The sequence below is a fragment of the Diadema antillarum genome, unplaced genomic scaffold (genome assembly GCF_040938485.1).
Source record: "Diadema antillarum isolate AM-2024a unplaced genomic scaffold, OU_Dant_1.0 seq00001690_RagTag, whole genome shotgun sequence".
Lineage (NCBI taxonomy): Eukaryota > Metazoa > Echinodermata > Echinoidea > Diadematoida > Diadematidae > Diadema > Diadema antillarum.
The window spans coordinates 44,336-54,356 of NW_027272385.1; the positions used below are offsets into that span (position 1 = coordinate 44,336).

Consider the following 10,021-nt stretch of genomic DNA (forward strand, 5'->3'; position numbering starts at 1 on the left):
AGGTCGCAACAGTCCACTGAAATGAATCAACAGAGTGTGTCGAATATCCAAGCCTCAAAACAAATAGAGACGTCACAACAGGCTAGTGAAATAAAGCAGCAGAATTTATCCCAAGAGAATGAGAAAAAGAGGGCATTCCAAGATACAAACACTACACAATCAAACAGAGTTGAAAGTCCACCTCTGAAACAGAGAATAACATTGGTACATCAGGAAATCCAAATGGACAAAAGAGAACCTGTCGAGGAAAAAAATAAACCAACAGGAGAACTAGAACAACCATCCCCATCATCTTTCAATTAACTGCAAGAAAATTTGTTTTCTATTACAAGTGTTTTAGTTGTAGAAATTTTAGCAAAATTGAAATGTTTACAATCGCAGGATATACAATTTGTATGTGTATTTTGAATGGATACCCTCCTATCGAGGAGTTAAAGGTAATGAAATAGCTGACAATTGGGAATAGTAAAAAGGGGGTCCTTAAAAGAAAATATCAATGTTGATATTGCTCATATGAGACAAGAACTTACCAAATATATGGTGTCATATTATAGAGATATTTGGTAAACAAAATTGGAAACATCTGAGAGAGGAAGAGATTTTTTTTCAGAATATTTATAATCGCAGGTGGCCTTTTTTACGATCAGTGGTGTAACTTTTGTACTCAGAGGGTCAAAATTTCAAACAAAATATTTTTTCATTATTCTGTTTGATTGCTGTTGGAAAGTATTCAAATTTTTGAAAAAATAACATTTCAGACCTTAAAGCTGAAGAGTTATTGGTGTAATTTAAGGAAAACCCTGGCACCTGAAGTAAATTTAAGCAAAATTTTGTTTTCATGAATTGCACCATAATGACAAAACTCTGTAGTCAAACTTCACCATGCAAAGTTTATATGGTTAACAACAATATATAGTTTGTGAATCAAAACTATTTGGGGGTTGAATGTAAAGTGAATTAAAAAGAAATACATGAGATTTATAAATTTTTGGTAAAAATACCAATTGACATGCAATTTTTAAGATTTTAACTATTTATTGGAGGGCAAGCCAGGTCAAACTCTACACTATAACAAGTCTTTAAGAAGGGCTACCTTCCTATGTAGGTTAAATGAAATCCCAATCATTTCTTTAAATCTTGGATTTTTCACACATGGATGTTTCGGAGGTGACAGTTAACATAATAGAATGTTTCGGAGGTGACATTAATATTAACACTCAGTTTTTTTGAGAATAAGTGACAATAACACAAAACTTCTTCTTTTTATCAATGTTCTTAATAATTATAACTCGAGAACAAGAAATTAACTCCTGTTTCAAGCAGATAAACCACACAGAACAAGTGTTTTTTTACACTTCATTAATTAGCATGGGCACCGGTAGTTAGCCTTCCATTTGGACGAAGGTTGTAGGCTAAATATTGTAATCTGAAGAAACCTGGCATTCCATTTTCTACCTTAAATTGAGATGAGGGTTTGAGATCATTTTAGTAATGTGTCTTTGCTCTCAGAACATTTTATTCCACAACACCAGGGAAGAATCACTTCGTTTCGGAGGTGACATTCAGTGTTAACATTGTGTTGAAATGTTCATTTGCAGTAAGAATATGACGGACATATTTAAAGCTAGATATTGTAACCTGAAGAAACATGGCATTCCATTTTCTACCTTAAATTGAAATGAGTGTGTAAGATCATTTTAGTAATGTTTCTTTGCTCTCAGAACATTTTACTCCACAACACCAGGGAAGAATAACTTTGTTTTGGAGGTGACATTCAATGTTAACATTGTGTTCAAGTATTCATATAGTATGCCCCCCCAAAAAAAAAAAAAAAAAAATTACAATTAGACTTTTGCATTGATAGCACCCAATGTGATTAAATCAGCTAAAATCTACTTTTGGGTCTTAAATTATAACATCTTAGCTCTATTTTGCAGAAAGCCCCAGTCAATTTGGTTAAGTGGTCTCAAAGAAATGTGGATTGTTATAAAAGATGTCAGGAGTCTGATTCTTCCAAGTTTAGCACTTGGATGCTCTTGGAACTGCATATTAATGTGTAAACACAATATACAGAACTTGGAGGGAAGGGATTCCTGACATGCTCTACAAAAATCCTCATTTGTCTTTGACCTCTGAAGCAAATTGAATGGGGTTTTCTGTAAGGTGTGGGCAATGAGTTATAGTTTCAATCCCTCAAATTGTATTTTAGATTGATTCACTATCTTTATAGTTATCGTTGCGGAGGGTTCCATTGTAATTTTTTGGTGGGGACATAGGTTATGAATGCCAAAAGCAAAAATTCTTATTTGACTTGTATTATGTTTTTGTTTGCACATATATAGTATTATTTAAATAGATTAATTCAAGGATGTTCATGAATTCTTAATCATTCTTGATAGCCACCATACAAATGTTATAATACTGGTGAAAGGTGTTTGGTTCATCTGGGATAAATTTTCTATATACCAGATTCATTTAAACTGTTGACATTGCTAAAATATATTTTATGTATCTTTCTGAATTGCTTGAAAATTACCAGCAAATCATATACAAGTGTATATTAGTCACTTTTGAGAGTAAAAAGTATAAGATAAGAAAAAATCATTTTATTGTTTTGGAGGTGACACAACACAGAGACAACCCAACTCCTCAGGTGTTAACTATTAAATACAATTGTGAACATTCATGTCTTTCCTCATGGCTTTAATTTTCAAATATAAGCTCTTTCTTTCAGTTCTTACTTGTTATTTTGTTTAGTTATTCTCTTTCATGATAGTGGATACCAGCTCATATTTTGTTATAGATTGTAATTCATACTAATCTTTAGCAAGTTTTTACAGTTTGGTTAAGACAACAGTTTGTGTTTCCCAGCTGAAGAGAGCAGCATAATGCTTTTGTGTGAACTTATGGGGAAATTTTTTTTTAGTTCAGTAATTTTACCCATCAACTTCACAGAAGGTCCCGGACACAAACTGGTCTCAAATAACCCTATAAGGGACCGAAAAAGGACAAGTTCACCTCAATAGACACGAGAGTTGAGTAAATACAGCAATATTAGTAAAACACATCAGTGAGAGTTTGAGGAAAATAAGGCAATCCGTTCCAGAGTTATGAATTTTTGAAGTTTCTGCTCAGTCAAAGCTGAATGAGAAGACTTCTATAGCTTGTGATGTCACACGTGTACAAGGATATAGAGAAAGTATCAAGAAAATTCAACATATTTTCACTTTTCTTGCATAACAAAAGAACACTTGACTTCTCTCTTTTGGAAGGCAGGGTTAATAATATTGCCCTAACATACATCAGTAGCAAGTTGAAGAAATGTGCACTTTTTCCAAAAAGTAAAGTTTTGTGAAATTCACTTATATTTTCTTTTTATCATTGTATGCATGTGACATCATACATTGTTGTAGTTGTCTCATCCAGCAGTGATTGCATAGATATTTTAAAAAAACCATAACTTTTGAATGGATTGTCCAATTTCCCAAACTTTCAATGATGTGTTCTACTAATGTTGTTGCATTCACTCAATCCACATGTATTGTATATGAAGGTGGACTTGTCCTTTAAGAAACCATTTTCTTTTCCTTGAAATTCCAGTACTTAAAGCCAAATTCTAAGATAAAACATAATAACAAAACAAGGTAAACACGTCATCAAAATTATATTGAGATAGAACTACAAATCTTGTTTTTGGATCTTTCCCTTTCTAGTCCTGGGGTTTTGTTCCTCTGTTCACTTTAGTTGTCAGATAACTTCAATCTTAAAAAATACAATGTCATAAACAGTTGGTTCAACTTGGAAAATGTAATAATTATTGTCATATTAAAAAAAAAAATCACATAATTTTGTTTATGATTACCACGTTGTACATGGAAAAACAACAACTAAGAATTCAAGAACAAGTTGTGCACCAGCTATAGGCATGTGGCCTTTTTGTGGAGTTTGATTATTTTATGATTTTTTTAAGATTGTGGACTAGGGCATGCATGAACTGCCACTGTATCACTTTGGTATCAAGGGAATTCTGGTGAGCTAGGTATACAAAAGTCACTTCTATTGAGATGACTTTGTAGATATTAAATGTATTTGAAAATGTTAATAGATAGTGAAAAGGAACTGAAGTCTTGCCTTTCACTATCACATAACAATATGGTGTTAACAAACAATGTCACCTCCGAAACACAAGAAAAAGCAACCTACATGGAAAGCTGTGATTGGTAAATCTGCACAACTAAATTGCTTAAATTGGAAATCAAGTTTCTAATATGAAAGCATCTATATTTTTACTTCACTAAAGCAGGAGAATTGATCTTGATTACAATATTATATATACAACAGATGGGTGTATTTTGTGTATTCTCTTTGTTAAAAAAGTGAAAAAATGTACATTTGCCCTAAAACGCACAGTATACAATTTGTAGTAATAAAAATAAGAGTGAGAGTGTGTTAGTTGATTTCTCCACTTTGAGACTTATGTTACTAAAATAAATGAAACCATTGGTGTACATGATATGGTTTCTCTTCAATAGAAATGAGCAAAAACTATTGTTAACAGTGTTTTGTCACCTCCGAAACAGTAATTCTTAGTTTTTATTAGATCTTTTATTAATCTCCAGAAAATTCTCACTTCCTGTTGCCATATTACTATTTTCATCCAAAAGAGATTCCTGTCAATTGGACAGAATCAAACAAAATTGCTTTGTCTTCGAGAAATTATCAAATATAATACGCTTGTTGTTTCGGAGGTGACGATTGTTTCGGAGGTGACAAGTGTTAACGGAAAATTGTAAATTGCTCCGAAATGAAAACAACAGGCTATATTTCTACTACCTTCCTTCAGAGATAATGTGAGGAGATATGTTACATTTTTGTAAATGTAATGTATAACTGATGTCAAGAATAAAAAAATCAAATACATAAATCTGTTGTCTCGGAGGTGACAGAAAAGTTAACGGAAAAGTTGCATAAATTTATAAACACTCACCAAAAAATGATAAGCTATTTGAATCAAATAATTTTTGGATCGAAGTTAAGTCAGATTGATTACTATTCTGTTTTGATGGAAATTAGCAAAGTTGAATTTTATAATTGTGAGCAAGAGCTAACTCAAAAGAGGGGTTAATTGTTAACGGAAAATGTCACCTCCGAAACATAAAGTTTGGACAATTTCAGTCTTTAAAGAAGACAAAGCAGAACCTGGTAAACATAATAGTTCTTAAGTTTGGATACCTGTCTATCACCACAACAACAAAAATAATGAAAAGGAATAAACAATTTAATATGCTAGGTCTGACAAAAAAACCATGTCAGAGTGCATACACCAAAAGTGTTGGATTTCAAGCATGTAAGTGCATGCCACATCTGAAAGAAAAAGAGAGGAAAGTTCATTAAGGTACCCAAGGTAGACAATGTGGGTGGTAAGTTTATGAGAAAAAATAATGCATATCTGTCAGTGTATAAGAAAGTTATACACCAATTAGTGCCAAAACCGTGTTTTACACCACTGATTGTAAAAATGGCCAGGTACACTTGTATCTAAATGAAGTACAGCTACAAAGAATGAGTAGAAAGGAAGAAGTGTTAGTACATCAAATTTGTCTGGGGAAATGTAGGTTGAATTTTCATCTTTATGATATTACAACATTGTAATTGTAACAAAAATGGATTATGTGATTCATGCCAAGTGTTAGAAACAATAGAACATCTCTATTGGAATGTATCAATGGTATAAAAATGAAAGAAAATTGATGCAAAAAATGATGAAAATAGATCTATGCATTGAATATTAGAAATATAATGAAGGCTTGTAATGGTATAAAAGATAATTTTAGGGCCTTGTGTGTGTATTCAAAAAATACAAAGCATTTTTAATTGATGCAATAAAGATTGCTTATTGATATTGTTAGTATTTATTAGAAATATATATGCACACTCTGTGTGCTCATATATGAGCACACATGTTTTGTTAGAATATTGTATAGGCCTACACACAGATTACAAGATAAGTAGAATGAAAAAAAAAAAAGATTATATTTATCCATTTGTACATCTATTGCACTGCACGTACTGCACTAACGGTGGAGGGAAATTGATCTCAGTATTTTCAAACACTGCCATTTGACAGGTAAGCCGAAACCTACAAGTTACAGAGTGAGCGTGATTTTATCGACCGAATTGAGTTTATAGATGCTTTCATGGACTCCAAATTTGGAGAAGACGTGGCGCAGATAATCAGACTGATTGAAAAGTGCCAATGAACAGGAACAACAACACACCTGTGCATCATTGCGTTTGAAAAACTTTTAATCTGCCACCTGAAATCCATTCGAAATCAAAAACATCCTCGCATTAAAAATGGTTTTGTCACCTGTTACTGGTAAAATAGAATATATATGAATTACAATTATTTGTGTTTTTATGGAGGAAAAAGGTGAATTACAGATGTATTTTAAGAGCGATGAAAATTTGTCGCCCCAGCTGATCTCTGATCGAAGCGCACATTACATGTGATGTGAACGTCTGGCGACTTTATGTAGTGCGACTTACACTTACAGTTACAGCGTAATGGACGTTAGATTGACTAAAGCGAAAATGCCGGTAATCATGTAGAAATGCCAAGGTTCGACCACACGCAAACACTGCTACCATAGGTTTTTACATGTAGACCTCTAGTAGCTCTACAGTACATCGTTGTACACAGTGTACAGTGTAGCACTAGCAGGCGGTCAAATTTTGGACGGCGTTATGGTCGAATCAAGGGCATGTTGCTTTTGAGTTTTAACTAGTTCTCTAGTACTAGACCCTAGTCTAACTTTTTAAAGGCAGCCGATCGCCATCTCTATGGTACGTAAACTCCGAACAACCGAAGTTTGCTGCCTTTGACTTTGACAAGAGCGCGTACCTCAGATCGCATTTTCAGTGCGCGCTTGTGAATCCGGAGTATTTTCTCCACACGTGAGTAAAATTTCAGGCAAATTGTGAGATTTTTCACGTTTCTATTGATAGAAAAACGTTAGGTGGCCGGTATTATAAACACCTTGCCAGACTCAGTGCTATACCCATAAACGTGTGGGACAATGCTGCCACTGAGACACGTGTGTGTGTGTGCGTGTGTGTGTATGCATCATACACAAACATGGTCACCGCGAGCTGCGGTGATTGGAGGAGAGAGGCCAGAAGACGCGTGGCTCTTTCGACCTCTCTTCATGCGCATGCGCACTGAGCTGTGAGAGTGTGCATCCATTCCGAAGCTCTCGTGGCTCGCTCGGACAGCCATTTTGGGTTAGGAGATTAGCACAGAGCGCTCTCTTGTATCCTAGCGTTTTGTTCGCTGACCCATAGAGCCAGCGCTATTCTCATTCGGGGTCACTACATTTGATACAGAATGGGGGAGGCAGCGTGTTGCGTTCGTCTCCGTGCCGCACAAACCACTCGCCACGATTGAGTGCCTTTGAGGTTAGATCTAGAGTCTAGATATTCCCATTGTTAGACCCTAATTCACTCAAAAATCTCACGCTTTACTTCAATACTCAGACAGCAGTATTTTAAGCACTTCAAGTTCAACTCACAAGTTCAACTTCAGTAGAACTATATTAACTTCAACTTGACACTGGCAGTTCAGACCGGAGGAATTCAAGTAAAGAAGTATAGCCAGGTGCCCGCACCTCGTCAGGGGCCCGAATACCGTCACCCCGCTTAAAATCGTTTTGAGCGCACTGAACAAAAATGTATGCCCGGGACTGTGTTCTGTACGCTTGAAACTTGGCAGGACTACCACAACCAAGCAAATTGTGGTGAAAACCGAACAGTGTTTCGTGAAAATCTGAAATTTTAATAGGGCTATAGGAATACGCGTTATGAATGTCACCCGCACGCATCTTTTACGTGTATGTCTATGGGAACATCACGGTCACCCGCACACGTCTTTTACGTGCTAAGTCTATGGGAGAGCGGGTGACGAGTTGCGGGCCCCTTCCTTAGCGCGCAACTTTTTCGCATCGTTCGCCTTTGACGACGACAGCTGCAAATTTTCAATATCAATCAGTGAACTTGTGATTCCATTGGAATTTTCAGCATTTTTCCTGTATGTGAGTTGGATTTCAAAGAATTTCAGTGGCGAAATGTGATTCAATTATGGGCAAACATTAACTATGACGAGGTGCGGGTCACCCAAGTATACAGCCAGCTAACTGCGACCAGCCCCAACACGCAGTGTTGGGGCTGCGCATTGTAGCAGACATGATCATGACAGGCGAAGTGTAGCGCCTAAAAATCAATATGAAATCGCAAAAATTCTGCAATATGAAGACTTACAGGTGAAGATGTAATGTTGAAGACTGACTGCGTTCAACTTTTGGTTCTGGCAATAGTCCCTTTCTGCTCGGTTTGATGAGTTAAATGCGACTCGGTCGAGAGGAACTCGGGAGAACTACATCTTATACGGTCAATGGATTTGAGATTTGTGCGCATGCGCTGGCCGTCAAGTCGTGTAGCTTTGTGGCAAGGCTTTATCATACTGTTGGCAAACCCTCTCGCTGTATATTGCGTTGCTTTCTGGGTGGGTGCGCGCGCGCAGGCCTTGTCAGAAGGCTAAACGCATTGCGACTCCGCCAGCACATGAATATTTACGTGCGCAGTGTACTGCATACTGATTTCGAAAATGGTGAATGGGATGGGGAGCTAGGACTACGGACCCGTAGATCTATATGGCCGTGAAAAAAACGTTTTTTCAAGATCATTGGACCAGTGTGAACAAGAACAAGGTGAACGAAGGGTATTAATTAGATAAGAATCTTATGTATACTATAAAAGTACGTTTTTTCCTCGTGATATTCGAAACTTACGGAGGTGCGAAAATCTGTGACAGACTGTGTATGTTTTTCAAGCTTACCGATATAGCACTCTATTGACTCAGGACGCTCCCACAGTGTGTAACTGTGTATACGGAGCGTCCCGGGGTTAACAGCCAGCCTACAAAGTCTATTATTACAGAATACATGCAGTAACTACACATAGTACGTGTTGTTTATATAATTTACATTGCAAAAAAAAAATGCACTAACTTACAACTGTACTACACAGTCCAGTCATTCAACACCACACCGGTGGTGGCATTATACATTGTATGTATGGCACACAAGTGTTGATGTCGCTGCGTCTGGTCGGGCTAACATTGCATTGGCATTGCGTGAAATCTACAGAACAGTAGCCAGCATGCAGCACAGTGTCAGTGTAACTCAACTCACTAATGAAAATCATTGATTGTAGATCTACGCCGAAGTATGCCCCAGTTCTTCTGTAAAGTCCGTAAAGATTCTAGACGTACTGAAACCGTTTGTTATGGAAAGTTAAAGTTACCGGCATGCCAAGTTACCTTATTATGATGATTTACACGACACGGCCACCGTTCTGCGTTCGTCGAAGAACCAGTGCAGTACTACACAGTATAGATATCCTAGCTGTGCCATCAGTGTGTCTATATACTGTATGTACTGGGGTACGTATGTGTATGATGATGATAGGAATAGACATGATGTATGTTTATGGCCGGCCTGGCTAACAAATCGGTAAGAGGGCGCTCTTTACTTTCTTTTCTTTCTTCTCTGTAGAGCCGTCATGCAGTAATCCAACTCTATGTTCTTCTCACAGAACGTTCTCCATTCATTGAACATAGCGCGCACAGCGTTTTAAAGTTGTGGCCAATTTAGCTTTCTATGTAAAGTTTTTATTGAATACTTCTATATTGAGTAACAAAGGTTTTATTACAATTGTGTAATTTTTTGGTGTGCTTTAATTTTTTTGACTTAATTTTATGAAAGAATTAATATTCACAAAAAAATAATGACTAATCGTTAGAATTGAACTGTAATCAGAGGCAGCGCTGATGAGCATAGCGCAAGATGAAACAGGGGGAGAATTCAAACTTTGAACGAACCCATGGCCCATGGCCCACGTCCACTGCCATACATACGGTGCTGCACTGGCTTGCATAATGCACGACACACAGCATGCAATCCAT

At 36.6% G+C, this 10,021-nt stretch overlaps 1 protein-coding gene across 1 annotated transcript in view; it reads right to left on the reverse strand.

Annotated features, from left to right (window-relative positions):
- Positions 1-9,423, reverse strand: part of LOC139711707 (vacuolar protein sorting-associated protein 37C-like) — a 28,425-nt gene extending 19,002 nt beyond the window's left edge. Inside the window, exon 1 of the mRNA XM_071623567.1 lies at positions 9,377-9,423. The gene's annotated coding sequence lies outside the window, so the exon portion shown is untranslated. The remainder of the gene's footprint in view (positions 1-9,376) is intronic.
- Between the last annotated feature and the right edge of the window lie 598 nt (positions 9,424-10,021).